The 20,261-nt window shown below is 51.0% G+C and overlaps 1 protein-coding gene and 1 non-coding gene across 2 annotated transcripts in view; both read right to left on the bottom strand.

Moving 5' to 3' along the window:
• The window catches only part of LOC133754319 (katanin-interacting protein-like), a gene marked incomplete at its 3' end in the record, with an annotated part of 56,935 nt that overhangs the window by 23,737 nt on the left and 12,937 nt on the right, over nucleotides 1–20,261 (bottom strand). The window lies entirely within an intron of this gene.
• LOC133754320 (U6 spliceosomal RNA) lies at nucleotides 14,756–14,861 on the bottom strand. The gene has a single exon (XR_009865193.1). It is a non-coding gene; the product is annotated as a U6 spliceosomal RNA (small nuclear RNA).

The raw sequence follows: 20,261 nt of genomic DNA, 5'->3' as shown, positions 1-20,261 counted from the left end.
AAGTCACCATCCTCAAAGAGCATGGAGACGGGAAAGCTGGTGCTCTAGGGCAGAGCGGGAGGTGCTACAGAGAGGAGGCTCCCAGCCACATGGGCAGTGGCTGTGCTGAGGGGTCTGGCTGTACTCTGCGGGGGCTGTGCAGGATTCTGACAGAGCGCTGAAGTGCCAAGGGGCTCACCTGGAGGGTGGGGAGGCCCTGGGAGGGGCTAGGAAGACACACAGGAAGGGAACGGCATGTGCACAAGCAGCGTGCAAGAGACCCTGGAGCCTGGCTCGGGGCTGGGATGGAGTGGGCTCAAAGAACGCTGCTGGATCCCGGCTTTGGACATCGTGGGCCCACTTTAGGCTCGGTGAGGGCAAAGGTGCTGAGGGAGACCTCGCTCTCAAGTCCAGGGCAGCTAGGTGGGGTTCAAGGGCCCCAGATGGGACTCATGCTTGCACACCCCACAGTCACGATTTTGGCCATGTGAGATAAGGTCCATCGTGAAATATAATGTAAGTTCCCTCTCACCACCGCCCCCGTCCCCTCCCTGACTGTCTGGGACTCTGTTCTGTTAAATAAGATTATTGTAGGAGGCCACGGATTTATTTGGACTTGGCACTGCGCATGGGTCCAACAGACCAAGCCAGTACAGAGTTTAATTGCAATCACAGAGCTCTGCTCTGTTGCAGGAGGGCCCGTGGCCTACTAACTAAGCTATAAACAATGAACTAGTTAAGCTGCAACCAGCCAACTGGTCGACTAAACCGTGGCCAATTAAATTGTTTTCTAGTCTCTTCTTTGTTCTACAAAATGCTGTCTGATCACATCCCGGGCTGGTGTCTCAGAACCCACTCTGGTTCTGGGAGCTGCCTGACTCAAATTGTTTTGGTTTTGCTCAAATAAACACTACTGAATTTAATTGGTCTAAGGAATTTTCCCTTTTCCCAGCTCCTTTGCTGCCTACTTTCTCCCAGATGGATGGCGCACCTCCAATCCTGTCCCAAGACACACTCCCTGGCCTCATGGAGCCAGCGGTCTAGTGAGTGAGCAAGGCGGATTTTAAACAAGTCCACCCCCGATACGCCCAACCATCAAATGCATGATGCCAACGTCACAGAGGTGGAGGTGCATGTTATATGAGTGGAATGAAAAGGGAGACCTGACTATACATGCCTGACGAGGACAGATGAAGCCTCCCCACGGATGACAACACAACCAAAACCTGCAGCCTGCGCAGGTGAAGTAGAAGAGAGAGGAGAGTGAGTCCAGCAAAGTGGACCCCACGTGAAGGCCACGGACCAGCACGAGTAATCAGAGTAGGCGCAGGAAGACCAGCGGGGTTACAGCCCAGGAGACAAAGGGAGCAGCCAGCACTGACCACAAGAATCACGTGGCCATGGCAGGGAGTACTGGCCTGACACCCAGACCCTAAGGAAGCTACGTTGTGTTACTGGAGGGGTGGGTGGGAGTTGGAACAAGGGTTGGGGTGGCCAAGAGTGGGTGCTGGGAGCAGGCAGGAGGCTGCTGCAGGTGCTCTGACCGCAGGGGTCCCCAGCCTGGAGGAGATAGGGAGAAGGGATTTTCAGGGCCACGGCAAGTGCCTAGTGACGGGCTGGGAAGAGGTGGCGGTAGGGAAGCAGGTAATGCGGATGAGTCTGGCTCTGGCCTGTGGAACTGGAAGGCAGTGCCGCCACTGATGCTGAGGGCCCTTACAGCCCCCAAGGGGAGCAGCCATGGGCTGGCACCATGTGGACGTTTGGAGTTCAGGCCTTTGCAGCACAGTGACACACTGCTTCTTCTCTTCTAGTACCCAGCCCAGGCAGGGTCCTGCCTTGCCTCAGCTGAGTTCCCAACGTATTTCCAGACCTCCCTCTGCTCAGCACTTGTCCAGGGCACACAGACATGGCCTTAGGCACTGAGCTGAGTGCAGCCCCAGGTGACTCATCACACCCCACCTGCCGGAGCACGGATGGCACCTGGTGGCTCACAGCTGGGCCCCTTCCCAGGTGGAAACCCGTCATGCCCAGGGTTATCCCTGCCGTGGGATACTGCCTGGTGCCAAGGTTACAAAGACCCCAGCTCCTTGCCTCAGCTGGGGATATCTGGGAAGAACCAGCCAGCCCCTCCAGCACCTGTGGCATCCCTTCACTCTCTACAGGTGTCATTCTCAAGAGCCCTCCCCAGGAAACCCATAGGCACAGCTCCTGCAGAACCTGAGACAGCGCATCTTTCCTCCCTGACCACGAGCTCCCAGGACAGGGCTGAGACTTGCTGCGTGTGAACTGGACAGATCGTCGTGACTCAGCGAGGATTTGCTACACAGTCCTGAATTCAGAGAGGCCAGACTCAAGTCTCAAAAACACCATGAATTCCTCAGGTCACAGCCCCGGGTTTTAATTTTGAGCTATGGTCACCGTAGAGGGGTGGGACACAGGGCCCTCAATCACCGGGTCTTCCTTTGCCAGCTGAGCAGCCGAGGGGGTGGTCAGGATGCTGAGGCCCCTTTAGAAATGGCACCTGGAAGAGGAGTCCACTGATGCCAAAGGCTCTCAGCCTGCGGACCCTGGCCTGGCAGGAGGAATGGAAAATGGCACTTGCACTGTCATAGCGGGGATGACGGGAGTGGGCGTTGGCTGCACAGTTAAGATGCCGTGTAGCATGGATCCCTGCATCTCATTCTGGAGGGCCAGGGTTCAAGTCCCAGCTCTGCTTCCAATGCCACTTTCCTGCTGCTGTGCACCCTCGGGGTCAGCAGGTGAAGCAGGTACTGGCTCAGCCACGTGGGCCCTGCTACCCAGCAAGGAGAGCTGGACAGAAGGCCCAGTGCTTGGCCATTCAGGGAGTGAACCAGTGGATGACAGCTCTCTCCTCTGTCTCTCACTTCCCTTTTCTCTCTCTCTCTCTCTCTCTCTCTCTCTGACTTTATAAATAAATAAATAAAATGAATTACAAAACCACATTATGATGCATAGCAGCACTATTCACAACAGCCACAAAGGTGCAAGGGCCCCACCTGTCAGTCAGCAGGTGACTGGGTGAACAGGCTGTGGTACGCCCATTCAGTGGACTCTTATTTGCTCACTGTCTTGCTCTGTTTTCTGTTGCCATAACAAAACACCTGAGGCTAGGTCATGTGCAAAGGAAACAGACTGATTCTGGTTCATGGCTCTGGAGGGCCAAGAGCATGGCATGTGCTTGGCTTCTGGTCAGAGCCTCGGGGCGGAGGGCAGAAGAGCAAGCAGGCGTGTATGGGAGAGAAGAGCGCCTGGCAGGACCGGAAGGCAAGGAAGCCACGCTCGCTCTGCTAACAACCGGCTCTCATGGGAACTGCATCAACCCCTTCCTGGGGGCAGCTCGCTCATGATCCAGATGCCTCTTAGGCCCTCAGTCTCTCAGCACCACACGGACACTGGGAACCAACCACATCCAGTGCACAGCAGTCACAGGGAGCGGGAGAGCACTGCTATCAGCCACAGCACGGGGGGAATGGAAGGCATTATGCCGAGAGGGAAGTGGGACCCAGAAGGTCACATATTTATGATCGCATTTCTACAAAATGTCCACAACAAGCAAATCCATAGAGATAGAGAGGAGATCACTGGTCACCAGGGATGGGGAAGGCAGGCATCGGGACTGACAGCTGATAGATACAGGATTTCCGTGTGAAGTGACGAGAACATTCTGGAAGCAGATGGTGGCGACGGCTGAACAACATTGTGAATATACTAAGTATTGTACATTTTAAAGTAAATTTTGTGTTATGTGAACTGTATCTCAAAAAAATGTGCAAAAGTAATGGGATGATAATTAGAAACCTCCACTATATAAATATAAAATGGTTTTTGGCACATAATGTATGATTTTTTTTAAAAAAAAAAAAGGTTTATTTACTTATCTGAAAGGGAGAGTTACAGAGAGGCAGAGGCAGAGAGAGAGAGAGAGGTCTTCCATCTGCTGGTTCACTCCCTAGATGGCTGCAACAGCTGGAGCTGCGCCGATCCAAAGCCAGGAGCCAGAAGCTTCTTCTGGGTCTCCCACACAGGTGCAGGGGCCCAAGGACCCGGGCCATCTTCCACTGCTTTCCCAGGCCATAACAGAGAACTGGATCGAAAGTGGAACAGCCGCAACTCGAACTGGAGCCCATATGGGATGGGATGCTGGCACTGCAGGCAGCAGCTTCACCCACTATGTCACAGCACTGGCCCCTAATGTATGCCTGATAAATGTTAACGACTAGACTGGAAACACTGAAATGTTTCTAGGGGCAGGTGCCCAGCCTCGTGGTTTAGGCACTGGTTAATAAGCTCACATTCCACATAGGAGCACCTGGGTTTGATTCCCAGCTCCAGGTCCTGATTCCAGCTTCCTGCCAGTGCAGACCCTGGGAGTCAACAGGTGATGGCACCAAGTACCTGAGTCCCTGCTACCCATGGAGGAGACCAGGACTGCATTCCCAGCTCCCAGTTTCAGCCTAGCCCAGCCCTGGCTGTTGTGGGCATGTAGGGGAGTGAATCAGTGGATAGGGGCTCTAGGCTCTGTCACTGCCTCTCTGCCACTTAAATAAAGCAAGCAAGGGTATTTTTACTATTTCTAATTATGGTGAATGCTAAACTCACAGGTGATCCCAGACCAGCTCCCTCAGCTAACCCTGCAAGCAGTTTTCACCACAAAGCCAACACCCACCTGAAATTCACGCAAAGAAAAAAAAAAATGACATCTCTCTCTTTTTTTTAAGGATGTAACTTCCCTTTCTCTGTGTAGGAAGTGGCTGAGCTAAACTGTTTCTGGGAGAGCAGCTGGTTGTAGGATTTGGCCTGGCTCCGGGAGAGGGGTTGCAATCACACCCTCAGAATAGGCACCAGGCGGTGACAATCACCACTTCACTAGTGCACCAGCCCTTGAAGGTGTCATCGCGGATGGCAGGCAAGGAACGGTACCAGGTGGTGGCACGAGGCAGGATCCAGGACACCAAGGCAGAGTAAGGGGCCCGGTGACAGAAGGCTTGGTCTACTCTGATGAAAACAGAGTCTGACAACGTCTCTGCCGGTGTTTGTCAAAAGGGGATGACTTGAAGCTGGTGAGGCGGGGAAGAAGGCCAGGCACGCAGGCTGTGCTGCTGTTTTTAGGAGGGAAGCAAAGGACTGGGAGAGTCTCCTTAGCTAGCGTGGTGGCCTGTGTCCTCTCCAAACACATGTTCTTTATTTTCTGTTCATTTTTACTTACTTTTATTTTTTTAAACAAGATTTATTTATTTGAAAGGCAGAGTTACAGAGACAGTGAGTGCACGCTTCCAACTGCTGGTTTACTTCCCAAATGGCTACAACAGCCAGGGCTGGGCCAGGCTAAGCCAGGAGCCAGGAGCTTCTTCCAGGTCTCCCACACGGGTGCAGGGTCCAAGCTCTTGGGCCATCTTCAGCTGCTTTCCCAGGTGCATTAGCAGGGATCTGGATAGGAAGTGGAGCAGCTAGGACTCCAATCAGCGTGCATATGGGATGCCAGCACTGCAGGCCATGCATGGCTCAATCTGCTGTGCCACAATACCAGTCCTTTATTTTCATTTTACTTGAAAGGCACACAGAGAGACAGAAAGCACTCTATTATCCACCTGTTCACGCCCCCAAAGGTACATAACAGTCAGGGCTGGGCCAGGCCAAAGCCAGAAGCCAGGAACTCAATCCAGCTCTCCCACGTGGGTGGCAGGGATCCAATGACTAGAGCCATCACCTGTGCCCTCCCAGGGTCCACATTAGCAGGAAGCTGGAATCAGTACAAACCTGGGACTTGAATACAGGCCCTGTGATATGAGATGTGAGTTTCCCAAGTTGGGTCTTTACCACTGTGCCAAATGCCCACTGCCAAACACAGATCCCCAAGAGTGGAAGAGCAGCCCACACATTCCACGTGCTCTCAGCTTCCTGCTCACTCCTTCCAGCCCACAGCCACTGTGTTCTGCTCAGAGCTTGGTGGCTTCCTTCACTGAGAACCTGCCCGTGCCTGGGCAAGTAAGTTAACAAAGGCGCTCAGGGGAGCCATGATGCAGTCTCCCCTAAAACAAGACAAAACCAAACCAAACCCTGCAAAGCTTCAACCTGCTCAGACACGGCCATGCCGCTCCTTGCAATCCAACCTAAGGAAAGAGTCACACTGGTGCCTGGCCAAGAATGTGCCAAATGCCAGCTGGAAATAAGCCCCAAGTCCTCCAAGTGGGGAATAGTTCTGTGACCCACAGTCTGTGCAACCAGGGAATATTGTGCAATAGGTTCTTTTAAAAGGGCTAGATAACAAGGACAAATCTTCAAGACACACAGTCTAAGAAGAATAGGCCAGTTCCAAGTTCCAGGAGCATACTGCCAAACAACACATTCAATATGATGACAAAGTAAGAAAATGCACATTAAATATATATATACATATATATATATATGAGAATTTCAAAAAGTTTGTGGAAAATAGAATTAAAAGATGCTTATTTTGGTGCAAAATTTTTTCATAGCATACATTTTCCATGAAGACTCCCTTGTATATTTTATGGGTATACTCAGGTATATAAATGCACAGAGAAAGTTCTGGGAGGATCCATGCCAAGTTTATGGCAACAGTTCCTCCAGGAAGGGATCAGGAAGGGATGGGAATTGGCAGAGGGATTTTAGCTTTATGCAGAAGGCTACAAAGAACGTCTCAGAGGAAGGTGCTTTCTGGTATCACATGTGTGAGTAATAACTTCAGCCCCTCCCATGTCTCTCCTCCAAAAGGGAAAAAAATCAGTGGCTCCACATTCCAGACACTCTCGGCTCAACACGCTTTCCCCTGAATCCAGTTCCTTATCCATCACCCACTCAAGGGCTTTGTGGGTTTTACTCCAAATTCCGGACATCCCCTCCAACCTGCCCTCAATCCTTGGCACCTCAGGACACCAGAAATCTGTCACCACTCAGACACCAAGCTCAGCACCTTCTGAATTCCTTTGTTCTCTCCCACCCAACAAGCCCCGGCCCCGCCCCTTCTCAGCACCTCACCTGCTTCCCTCCGCCAGAACAAGCCCCCATCACCCCTCCCAGGTTGTGCAATGTCTGCCTTGAACCCCTCCCTCTGTCCCATCCGTTCCCCCACACAGCGGGGAGCACAGCTCCCAGCTCTACAGAGCAGAAGCCCAAGCCCTGACAGATGGGCATGAGGCCCTCCACGGCCTGCCCTTGAGCCCTCTGTCCCTAGTCCTCTCTGCTTTAGCCACACAGATGCCGAGGGCCCCAGGGCTTTGGCGCTGGCTGTTGACTCTGCCAACACACTCTTTTCCCAGAGATCTGCACAGCTGCTCTCATCTGCCTGTCGTCTCTGCTCAGGTTTGCAGTGAGGCCTTCCTGAAGACCCGTGGGCTTTCTGGATACCTCACATTTAGTCCATGAAGGTGTGGCTCTGTGTCTGCTGTTCATGGGGAATGTCCAGGCGTGGGCAAAGTGCCTGGCACCTGGCAGCTGCCGAGTGGATGAGCAGAGCCTGTTTCATAGGGCCCAGAGGAATGCTGGCAGCTTCAGTGACCCGTTTGCTCCAAACGTGCTGGATTCCACCACAGTGAACTACCCAGGGGTCCCGTGAACTCCCACATATGCTCATGTAACCACCTCTCTTCTCTTTTGTGTAAAGATATGCTTATTTGAAAGGAGAGAGAGGGAGAGGGAGAGGGAGAGAGGGAGAGAGGGAGAGAGGGAGAGATCTGCATCTGCCATAACAGGCAGGATTGGGCCAGGCCAAAGACAGGAACAAGGAGTCAGGTCTCCCCCTTGGGTGCTGGGATCCAAGTACTGGGTCTATCTTGTGCTGCTTTCCCAGTCACGTTAGCAGGGAGCTGGATTGAAAACAGAGCAGGCAGGACTCGAACCAGTGCCCATAGGGATGCTGGTGTTGCAGGTGGTAGCCTAATCCATTGTGTCACAATGCCATCCCCACCCACCACCCCACTTCTTATCCATCATTCTGAACCTTACCCCAAAGCTCCAGACCAGCAAGCTTCAATGTCACTTCCTCCTGACCTTCTGGCCACTCCACTTCCCACCCCTTGTCCTGTGGGCTGAGTTAAAGACGTTCTCTTTGGAGTAGGCGTTTGGTGCAATGTTTAACAAGATGCTTGGGGTGCTTGCATCCCATTTCAGAGTACCTGGGTTGGAGTCTGAGCCAACTTCCTGCTAACGTCCAGCCTGGCAGGCAGCAGGTGATGACTGAATATGTGGGTCCCTGCCACCAGTGTGAGAGACCAGGACTGTGTTCCCAGCTCCCAGCTTTGGCCTGGCCCAGCCCTGGCTGTTGAGGCAGTTAGAAAGGGAACCATTTGCTACCTTTCAAATCAATTAAATAAATAAGTTTTAAAGTGTAAGTCTTTGTCCTCTAGCCTCCCATGCTTTCCGTTGTGTTGTTGCACAGTTGTTAAAATGCTACTGTTTACAGAGTCCATTGCTCTGTGCTGAGTCATCAATTCTGCTGAGTGGCTTGCAGGCATTATTTCATTAAATCATTGCAACAACTGCCAAAGTAGCCATTATTATCGCCATATCACAGTTAAGGAAACCAAGGCACAGAGCGTCATCTGATGACAGGTGACAGAGCTAGTGTCTGAACCGAGCCCTGCTGGACTCGAGTCTGTGCTGGTAAATTTTAGTATCAAGTCCCTCCATGAAATTGGCTCTGAGCCCTTGGCCAGGCTGAGGTGAGCCAAGCCACCAAAGAAATAAGCAAACCAGCCAACCAACCAACCAACCATGGATTGCAGAGCCCTGATCCAGAACTGAACCATGGTGATGACACAGGGTGGCTCCCTGGCTTGAGTCACTGGCCAGCCCTCAGTGACACAAGACTTATTTATTTGAAAGCAGAACAACAGAGAGAGGGAAAGGCAGACAGAGAGAGGGAGAGAGACAGAGAGAGAGAGGAAGAGACAGACAGATCTTCCATCTCCTAGTTTACTCCCCAAATGCCCGCAACAGCCAGGCCTGGGGCCCAGGTCAAAACAAGAGCCAGGAACTGTCCAGGTCTCTCGCATAGATGACAGGGGCCCAAGTACCTGGGCTATCATCTGCTGCTTTCCAGACACATTGGTAGGAAGCTGGATTGGAAGCAGAGGAGCCAGGACTTGAACTGGCTCTCTGATATGGGACACCAGCATTGCAAGTGGTGGCTTAACCTGCTGTGCCACAATGCCAGCCTTGACTTGTTTTTTGCTTTAAAAAAAAATTATTCATTTATTTGAGAGGCAGAGTTACAGAGAGAGGGACAGACAGAGAGAAAGGTCTTCCATCCACTGGTCCACCCCCAAAACAGCCGCAATGGCTGGAGGTGAGCCGATCTGAAGCCAGGAGCCAGGAGCTTCTTCTGGGTCTTCCACTTGAGAGCAGGGGCTTAAGCACTTGGACCATCCTCCACTGCTTTCCCAGGCCATAAACAGAGAGCTGGATTGGAAGAGAAGCAGCCAGGACATGAACCGGTGCCCATATGAGATGCCAGCGCCACAGGCGGAGGCTTAGCGTAGGACGCCACAGTGCTGCCCCCTTCACTTGTTCTTAACACCCAGATGCATCCTCGCTCTGGGCTCCTGTGACACATCCCCTCTTCAGGGCCCTGTGATGCAGTAATTTAGTTCCCTTTCTGCTAAACTAGATGGAGTTTATTATTATTATTTTTTTAACCAAGTCCTAAGTAATACAAATCCCTTGCAGAGTGGCTCTAAGAAATAAGAAAGCAATGTATGAAAAACACTTCCCTCAGTGTCTGGCCTTGGTAAATAACAACCAATACACGGTCTCTAATATTATTATGATAAGCAAGCCACAAGGACACGCTATTACAGGAACGGGACAGATGAATCACTTCGCCCAGGCATCTAAATTAGTCCTCCCTGGAAAGGGGGGCGGGGCATACCAAGGGGCCCTGTCCTTGGTCCTACAGCACTGTAATTTTATCAATGGCTGGGTCTGGCTATGGAAGGTTGTTTATTAAGTCTGTGGATGATATTCAGATGAGAAACACATGGGAAAAACTGGGTGACGGAATCTGAGTTCAGATCAACTTCTACAGGCTGGAGATGGAGTGAGAACAGCTTGGTAAAATGTGTCACTGCCAAGATAAAGGTTCCATACAAGGGGAGCTGCTGGGAGGGGTAGGTAGCATGGGAAAGGTTCATGACACGCAAGATGGTTTTTCCAGTTCCTGGGCTTGCTCAGTATGAGCCAACAGGCTGGTGTGGCTGCCAGAAACTCCTACCAACACAACTACTTGCTCACACTGAGAGAGAGGAAGGGCACAGACATGCTTGAGCACCTACTGTGTGCCAGGCCCTGCACTGAACACCTGACAGCCACTGTTCCGGACGATCCACTCGCTAGCCCTGTGATGTGGGCGTTATCACCGTCCTCCCCACTTGACAGGTGAGGCTGGCGAGGCTCAGGGAGGTGAGGAGACCTGACTGAGGGAGCACAGACTGCGAACTCGGTGCTCATTAGGATGTGCCCTTCATCCCTGCATTCTGTGCTCAGCGGTTCACAGCTGGAATATTCTGTTTGGTCCTGAGACAGTGTATTTTTGGAGATGGATGAACTTGTCCAGATGAAGGTGACCGGGAAGGTGAAAACTCTATCAAGAAGTCCCCTTGAGACCAAGCTGAGCTGGGAAGACCCAGAGCAAGGACACCCCTCAGCCTCTCCTACCCGAGTGCCCAGAAATGACACCACTTAACATCTATGACAGCATGTGGTGTCACCAGCTGGTGAAAACTGCTGAAGAAGCCCTGGGAAATGGCCGGCAGACAGGACTGGACTAATGAAAAGAAACACAGGCCGAAGCAGAAGCCAGGCAGGACTGCTACAAAGGCAGGAGGGAGACAGCACATTCCCCAGGGAGACAAGGTCCAGCCTGAAGGTCAAAGAGATTCGTTGAAAACTCATGGGCATACCAGCAGGAAGCTCTTTAAGGTCCATCCAGCCCTTGCAGCTCTGACTGTGGTGCTGTGAGACAGAAAGGCAGGACGTGGCCAGGGGAAAAGGAAGACAGCAAGCTCCGAAGATGGACGGCTGGCATCACCCTTCTTTACCTAGTTCTGTCCTCTGCATACAATCCATCCACAGACAAGGAAACAGGAAGTCACAGTACACACAAGAGCACGTGTCACAATACACACAAGAGCTCCAGGTGGTCCAGGGATACCAACACCATGGAAGACAGGGCCCAATTTAACAAATACAGGTTGAACAGCCTTAACCAGAAATCCCAAATCTAAAGTGTTCCAGAAGCTGAAACTCTTTAAGCATCACATGGGCACCGAAGATATTTAGATCTGGAGGCCGGCGCGCCGCAGCTCACTAGGCTAATCCTCCGCCTTGCGGCGCAGGTACACCGGGTTCTAGTCCCGGTTGGGGAGCTGGATTCTGTCCTGGTTGCCCCTCTTCCAGGCCAGCTCTCTGCTGTGGCCAGGGAGTGCAGTGGAGGATGGCTCAAGTGCTTGGGCCCTGCACCCCATGGGAGACCAGGAGAAGCACCTGGCTCCTGCCATCAGATCAGCGCGGTGCGCTGGCCGTAGCGCGCCAGCCGCGGCGGCCATTGGAGGGTGAACCAACAGCAAAGGAAGACCTTTCTCTCTGTCTCTCTCTCTCACTGTCCACTCTGCCTGTCAAAAAAAAAAAAAAAAAGAAATCACAAATAAAAGATTTAATCATTATAACAAAACAAAACAAAAAAAAGCAAAAGACACTGAATAGAAACAGATAGAGAGAAAATCGGTGCTCTGGAAGACAAGGTGGAGGCATTTACCCAAAATGCAGGAGTAAACGCAAAGAGGACTGACAAAAAGTGGGAACGATGTCCATATTCACTATGGGCAAGGTTTAGATAATAGGCTTTCTCGAATATTTTTGGTAGAGATGTAAATTGCTTTCCTCATGAGGCTATTTCCAGGTTTCTTGCAGTAGGAACCCAACCAACCCCTATTTTTAAGGCAAGGGTCAGCAAATGATGGTTACAGGCCAAATCTGGCCAGCTGCCTCCTTTTGTAATAAAGTGTTAGTGGGACACAGCCATGCCCACTCATTCACATAGTGTCTCTGGCTGCTTTCACGCTCAGTGGTGGAGTTGAGTGCCTGTGAGATACAGTGGGTACCTCGCAAATGTTCAAATGTCCTTTACAGACAAACCTTGCTGACCCTTGGTTTAGGCCATTATTGGTTGGGTTTTCTGATACTTGGACTCCTAACTGAAACAATGAATGGAGATGCAAGACTAGAAGAACCTCTAAAAGAATGAACATCTAGTTGGTAACAAAGGTTATTTCTATGGAGAGGAAGGAGACTGAGCAGAATTTGAAGGGGAGAGGTTATTTACATGTGCAAATGTGAAAACCTAATAATGACAATGAACTTGAATTAATTTGCAATTTAATGTTTCTAAGAACTGCAGGTCTAAGAAGAAACTGCTGATGCATTTAAAAATGTGAATGAATCTCAAGATACGTTTAGCAAAAGAAAGACACAAAAAGTACTTATTCTGTGATTCCATTTATAGCAACCTGAGTCAAGATAGTGGTTACTGGGGCTGGCGCTGTGGCAAAGCAGGTGAAGCACTGCCTGCAGTGCCAGCATCCCATATGGGCGCCAGTTCAAGTCTTGGCTGCTGCCCTTCTGATCCAGCTCTCTGCTATGGCCTGGGAAAGAAGTGGAGATGGCCCAAGTCCTTGGGCCCCTGCACCCACATGGGAGACTTGGAAGAAGCTCCTGGTCCTGGCTTTGGGTTGGTCCAGCTCCAGTCGTTGTGGCCTTTTAGGGAGTGAATCAGCAGATGTAAGACCTCTCTCTCTCTCTCTCTTTCTGCCTCTGCCTCTCTGTCACTCTGCCTTTCAAATAAATAAGTAAATCTTAAAAATAAAACATAGTGGTTATCTTTGAAGAGGTATATTAACTGGGAGAGACATACAGAAGGCCCCTGAGGTGCAAGAAATATTCTAGGGACTGGCACTGTGGCATAGTGGGTAAAGCCACTGCTTGCAGTGCCAGCATCCCATAAGGGCGCCGATTCAAGTCTTGGCTGCTCCACTTCTGATCCAGCTCTCTGCTATGGCCTGGGAAAGCAGTAGAAGATGGCCTAACCCCTTGGCCCCCTGCACTCACATGGGAGACCTGGAAGATGCTTCTGGCTTCTGGCTTTGGATTGACACAGCTCTGGCAGTTGTGGCCATCTGGAGAGTGAACCAGCAGATGGAAGACCTCTCTTTCTCTGCCTCTGCCTCTCTGTAACTCTGCCTTTCAAATAAAATAAATACATCTTTTTTTAAAAAAGAAATATTCTATTTTTTATGTGGACAGTGCTAACACAGAGGTACTTATCTATAAAAATCCTAGAAGTATATGCTTAGGATTGTCCATTTTATTGTACATAAATTATATATCAATAAATTAATAAATTAAAAATAACACTGGAAAGTAAGCAAACATAGGCCGCCTAACCCAGACCCTAGTCCTGTCCTGGCCCACTCTGCCGTTCTACCTCTTATGTACCCAGTCACCTCCCAGAGCAAAAACAAAGCATGGGTGGCCCAAAGGATACTTATTTTAAGATTTAGCTATTTTTATTTATTTGAAAAGCCAGGAGGCAGAAACAGAGACAGAAAGAAAGATCTTCCATCTACTGCTTCAGTCCCCACATGCCCATGACAGCCAGGGCTGGAGCCAAAAACTCAACCTGGGTCTCCTGTGTTCGTGGCAGGGTCCCAAGTACTTGAACCAACACACCTGCCGCCTCTCAGGGTGCTCATTAGCAGGAAGCTGGAATTAAAAGCAGGACTGGGACTCAAACTGGCACTCGGATATGCGGGTGTGGGCATCCCAAGAGGCATCTTAAGTGCTGCGCCAAATGCCCATCTGTACCCCCCACTTCCCAGAAAATTTTCTGAGTTGTTTTTATATATTAAAAAAGAAAAAAAGTTGAAGCAGTTATCCTAGTAAAAGCAGCCCAGAACTTTGCTAAACCTCACTACCCTTACTTCATGGGTTTTGTTTGAATTATTCAGTGCAGGTGGGGAGGTGGTATTCAGTCTCTTTAGTTAGGATCCAGGTCTTGTTAACTGCACTGAGTTGGGGGCGGTGAGCATCAGACCGTGCCCGATTCCATTATCCCTGCCTGCCTAGTCACCTGTCCAAGCCTGAAGTCCTAGGCGTGAGATCCTCCTGTCTGGTTAGGAGCCTCGGCAGGCTCCTGGCAAGAGGACAGCCAGCCAGCGTCCCAAGCAGGGCTAGGCTTCCTACCTTTAACTCCCTCCTCTTCCGCGCAGGGTCCTCACACACCTCGGGGAGGAAGCACTGCCATGTGCCATTGTACAGACACAGTAACTAGAGCACGTATTGGGCACGGCAGACAAAATGCCACTTGGGATGCTCTCACCCCATAATGGAACACCTGGGGTCAAGTCGGGGCTCTTCTCCCCCAATTCCAGCTTCCTGCTAATGCACACCATGGGAGGCAGCAGGTGATGATGGCGCAAAGGCTTGGACCCCTGCCACCCACATGGGAGACCCAGACTGAGTTCTGGGCTCCTGGCTTTTTTTTTTTAAGCATTTTACTGAAATGCAGTATACATACTGAAGACATGCATGGAAGTATACAGATGAGTTTTTTGTTCCCTGTTCACACTCATAACCAACACCCAAATTAGAAACAAAATATTACTAGTACCCCTAGAGTCCTCGCTATTTCCCCCTCTTCATTCCTTTTCTTTTTTTGTGGGAAAGAAGAGCATGTTGTCAGAAAAATATGGACTGCTTCATGAGATTGCATGTCATCCTTGCACAGAGGCATGCTAATCCTCTCTGCATGGTTCCAGTTTTAGTACATGGGCTACCAAAGCAAGCGCTGGGGCTGCTGGTTTTTGGCCTGGCCCAGCCCTGGCTGTTGTGGGCATTGGGGAGTAAACTAGCAAACAGATCTTTTTCAAAAGTTAAAAAAAAAAAAAAGCCTGAGCCCCAGGCTGATTAAGGAACTTGCCTAAGGTTCTGCTGCCGCCCTCCAAAAGCGATCCACGCTCCTGCCATTTTGCCAGCATCCACGGAACCAGCTCTGCCTGGCGCTGGCTGTGTCAACCGAGGCAGGCACCTCCCTGCGCTGAGCCTAGATGGCCTCCCTTGCAAGATGCGGCTAACACTGCTTACCTCACCAGGGGACCACGAGGAGTGAGGGAGACAATGGACGTGAAAGCCATTTTTAACCACCAGCCATCTGGCAGGTGCACCGCTCCCACTGCGGAGCAGCCAGGACGCTGACAGCTGTTGCTTTTTGCCTACACACGATCCATCTTCCCTTCTCCTGGCAATGGGGCTCCTGATTGCTCCCTTGGGAAAGCACCCTTCGGTACCGTGCGCTTACTTCAAGACTGACCCCAGCCGCCCTTTCTCCCTGGGAGGCTGTGCAGCCAGACACTAACTAGTGCGTCTCAATTCGCAGGCTTGCCTCAACAGCTGCCCTGGCCCAGGAGCTCTCGTGCTGCAGCAGCTGTTGAGAGGATGATACCAATGACAGGAAGGAGAGGGGGAAAAAGGGGCTTTCGATGTGCCAGGCACATTTTCTAAGCACCTCTGACACCCCAGTGAGGCGGGGGCTGGCACTATCCCTGTTCTGTATTTGAAGGGACTGAAGCTCAGTGGGAGGGATGCTTTGGGGGGAAGTGATGAGGTGGGACTCCTCCTTGGGCCATGCAGCTCGTCCCTCTACACTATCTGGCCTCTGTGGGGTAAGCCTGGGGCTGCTGGCAGTCACCATGCCGCCGACAAGGAACAGGCTGGGGGAGAAGAAGGCAGAGTCCAGAGGAACTGGGTCAGAGCACCTGGATCCAGCCACGCCTGATGTTGTCCGCCCCTGCACTTTTCAGTTAGGTAAGGCCACAAATCTCCCCTTTCTGGTTGCAGCTGCTGCGAGGGAGGCTTCTGTCTACTGAGCAGAGTCTGAGAGTTGTGGCCTGTGACTCTCCGCAGAGTCAACACCATAGAACCACTGGCTCTCGTCAGAGAAGAGGAGGACCATCGGGGTGGGGGGCGGCAGCCTGGACTGGAGGCCACGTGCCATGGCACTGCTGTGGCCCTGGCCCTGCTCCCCCAGAGCCGCCCCACCCCACCCTGAGGGACGGTTCTCACAAGGCTGGTTGAACCTGCAGCAATCGCCTTCTCTTTGCACTGTTCTCTTTTCTATACTTGTTCCGTATTTCTTCCCCAGAGTGTTTTTTTGGCGAGGAGGGAGGAAGCAAAAGGAGACATTTTAAAGGCAATTTCGGGCCCAAGATCTCAGGATAGAGGCAACTTTGATGATGCTACGTTGAAGGCACGCAGCTTATCCACAGCAGACTTGGGAAGGGGAAGCTGTCAACGTTCTCTCTTTCCGGCCGCAAACTGCAGCTCTCTGATTTTTTTTTTTTTTTTTTTTTCCTAGAGTTTAATCTCACGCAGGAAGCTAAGCTGATATCAGGAAGGTTTTAAACGTGTCAATCTCCTTCCTGGCATTTTATCAGAAACTGATTCTCCTTGCTTTCCGAGGCACGCGGCTAGGCCTGGCCATTGTTAACCCTGGGTCTGGGCACCACGTTTGCAGACACACCTGCAGCTCCCAACCGGATTACATCTGGGCCGCGGATTCAGAGGCAAGGGAACGGCAAGGAAAGCCGGCCATTCTTCAGACAGAGGAAGGGGCAGGCACGCCCGCCCAGGCCTCATCCTGCGCTGACTTCTCCTCCCCCTCGGACTTTGAAGGGATTAGTAAGCAGGCTACTAGCTCCCAGCACGAGGGTACTTCACAACGTTCAGGGAAAATGGAATGAAAAGCTAAGTCGGCTTTAGCCCCCCACATTTTGAAATCTACAAGCTGTTTATTCCTGATCCACAGGTTGCATGAACTTTCTGAAGACCTCCCTGTAAACACAGATTTCTAAGTATGTGGCATCATGATGTGGGCATTGTGGGGCAGCAGGTGGAGCCACTCTCTGTGACAACCACATCCCATACCAGAGTGCCAGTGAGAGACCTGGCTACTCGGCTTCTGATCCAGCTCCCTGCTAGGGCGCCTGGAAGAAAGCAGATGATGACGCGAGTGCTTTAGTGCCTTCCACTCACATGGGAGACCAGCCTGGAATTCCTGGAGCCTGGCTTCAGCCTGGCCCCAGCCTAGCCCAGTCCCAGCTATTGCCATCATTTGGGGAATGAACTGGTGGATGAAAGATATCTCTCTCTCTCTCTCTCTGTCATCCTGTCTTTCAAATAATTAATACATATTAAAATACATATTTGGTACCAAAATAAACTCATCTTTTTTATAATAGCCACTGTTCTAAATTTCAAAAAAAAATTTTTTTTCATTTTATTTGAAAGGCATAGAGACAAAGAGAAACCAACAGAGAGAGAGATCTTCCATCCTCTGGTTCATTCCCTAAATGCATTTGGTCAGGCCAAAGCCAGGAGCCAGAAACTGCATCTGGATCTCTCACATTGGACTCATCTACTTGAGCAAACACCTGCTGCCTCCCAGGGTGTGCAGTAGCAGGAAGCTGGAACTGGAGGAGCCAGGTCTGTCACCAGGCCCTCTGATATGGTACATGTGCATCTCAAGTGGTCTTAACACTGTGGCACATGCCTTCCCCTTAGCATTGTTTGAAGCACTTCACATGTTGAACCATCTTCTGCCACTTTCCCGGGCAGCTGGGTTGGATGTGTGGCAGCTGGGGTTAGAACCAGTGCTCTGATATGAGATGCTGGTATCATAACCCACTGCACCACAAGACTGGCCACAACACATGGGAACTCCTGGAACCCTTTCCACAACCCTGTGATGCAGGTTCTATGCTCTCTCTCCCTTATAGCGGGGTGAAGTTGAGTCACACGAGTGTAACTCACTTGCCTGAGTGACACAGCCAGCCCAGGAATCCGGGCTGTTTGGTTCCAAGGTCCACAGGCTCCAATACTCTGCTCCACGGCTTTTAACCTTCCGTTGGACTGATCCGCCTCGCATAAATCAGAAGCTGTCAGTGTCACCAGTGGCCCCGCTCTCGGAGCTCTCAAAGCCAGAGATCAAGACCCACAAAAGCAGGAAGACCAAGGATGACGCGTTCGCGACTGGGAAAGCATTTGGCAACTGGATCTAAAGTGGAGTTGGCTCTTTGCTGCCCAGAAGGATGAACTAATTCTGGGAAAAGCACAGACTTTGGAATGTCAACTGTCATAGCAGGCTCTTGTAATACAGTCTCATCAGCATGCATTTTCTTTAAAAAAAAAAAATGTGTTAAACAAAGCACTTGAGATCTGCAAATTCGGAAAGGGCAGCTCCTGACTCCTCAGAAGGCTTTAGTTGCGAGAACCCTGAGGACGCAACTGAGGAAAAGGAAGAAAGAGGGAAAGAGGAGGGAGAAGTCAGAAGTCTGGTTTGCTCGCTGGAGAGTGAAGTCGGAAACGTACACCAAGAGTCGCCACGCTTGGGGCCTCCTGCCATCAGCCAAGACAGGTGCTGGGAGCACCTGAGATGACTTCCAGGACCCTGAGGGCACCGCTCTCCTCCCACCTTCTTGGAGACGAGGAGACTAGGGAACTGTAGGGGTGGCCACTGAATGGTTCCCAGGAGGGGACGGCTAAAATGGTCGGTCGGACTTGAATCTGGCCAGCTCTTTATAGGGTAGCCTGGATCAAAACTCTGCCCCTCTTATGCATCATTAGGAGACGAACTAGAAACATCTGTTTAAATCCAGCCCATAACCTTTGATCCAATAATTCCACTTTTAAGAACTTAACCTTTGGCTATTCCTGCAAATGCACAAAGATATCTGCTTTAGAATATTCTTTAAAGTATTCTCGTAGTAGCAAAAGACCATTAACAGCTTAGATAGTCATTAAGCGGGAACCAGTAATACATTTATGCAATTGTTTAGTACAAAGTCTGATCCAAATAGACATGACAGGCACTTGGTTAGCCTTTATTTCTCTCACTTAGTGTGAATATTCATATTTTGCTGTACATATCTTGGTATATTTGATGTTTATTTTTATCTCCTTGAAAGGCAATGAGAAAGAAACACAGAGAGAAAAAGAGTGTGTGCTCTTCTATCTGCTGATTCACTCCCCAGTCTGCTCTTCCATCTGCTGACTCACAGGCCGAAGCCAGGAGTCCAGAACTCCATCCGGGTCTCCCACAGAGCTGACAGGGACCCAGTTACTTGAGCCATCGCCTACTGCCTCCCAGGGTGTGCATTAGCAGGAAGCTGGATTGAAAGCCGAGTAGCCAGGACTTGAAACAGACACCCCAATGTGGAATGTGGGCACACCAAGCAAGAGCTCAGCCCACTGCACCACAAGGCCAGCCCCTGTATTAGTGTATTTGATCATAAGGTGCTTCTCCTGGTCCTTCTGGGATAAGGCTACTTTCTGAAAATTAAATCTGCTTGGTTCCAAATAAAGGAGCATGATCCTGTACATGCACAAGGGAGTGCTATGCAGCCATGGAAAGATCTGCCCACATGGCCCACCAGGGAGTGCTCTCCAAGGCGTGTCCAGGAACAAGACAACGTGTGCCACATGCCACATAGTGGTGAGCGGGGGAGGCTGTGAATGGGTGGGCACAGGAGACAGACTACATGCTCTGTACAGTTGCAGAGCTGTGCAGTATGTCTGGAAGGACACAGAAACTGACCACAGAGAAGAATTGAGGGCTGAGGCACTGCACGCCCCCAGATCCTTCTGACCAGACTCTGGCCTCGGAGCTGGGCTTCCAGAGAAGAATCGGCCCCGCTCAGAGAAGAGCGTCAAGACGGCAACAAGGTACAGAGACTCAGAGCAGCACCCAGGTTTGTTCATGGGGGTGCTTGGCGGGGACAGACACGGCTGTCCACATAACCTGATCCCCAGAGAGCACCTTGGTCCTGGTCCCCCACCTCTGTGGTGGTCCTGAGACCCCCAACTCCTTTGCTTGGGAAAAATGAAATTAGTCACTAGCCTTCTACCAAGTCTGCTAAAAGCAGGGAGTCTGCGCGTCTGTGTGTGTGTGTGTGTACACACCTGTGCGTGCAGGCAAGGGGAAGCCTTAACCTCTCCTAAGTGGAGGAGGTTAATAATTTTGTAGAAGAGTGGGCTGTCCACAGCATTTTGAGGAATTTCCAATAAACTGTACAAGATGACAGGCGATCACCGCTCGGAGTGGTTAAGGATGGCGGCCCTGGAGCTGGCCTGCTTGGCCCACTTGCCTGGGGACACATAGCCAGGAAGTGGAGGGGCTATGTTCAGCCTGAAGT

This window comes from Lepus europaeus (genome assembly GCF_033115175.1).
Source record: "Lepus europaeus isolate LE1 chromosome 21 unlocalized genomic scaffold, mLepTim1.pri SUPER_21_unloc_10, whole genome shotgun sequence".
Lineage (NCBI taxonomy): Eukaryota > Metazoa > Chordata > Mammalia > Lagomorpha > Leporidae > Lepus > Lepus europaeus.
This window is presented reverse-complemented; position numbering and strand designations above follow the sequence as displayed.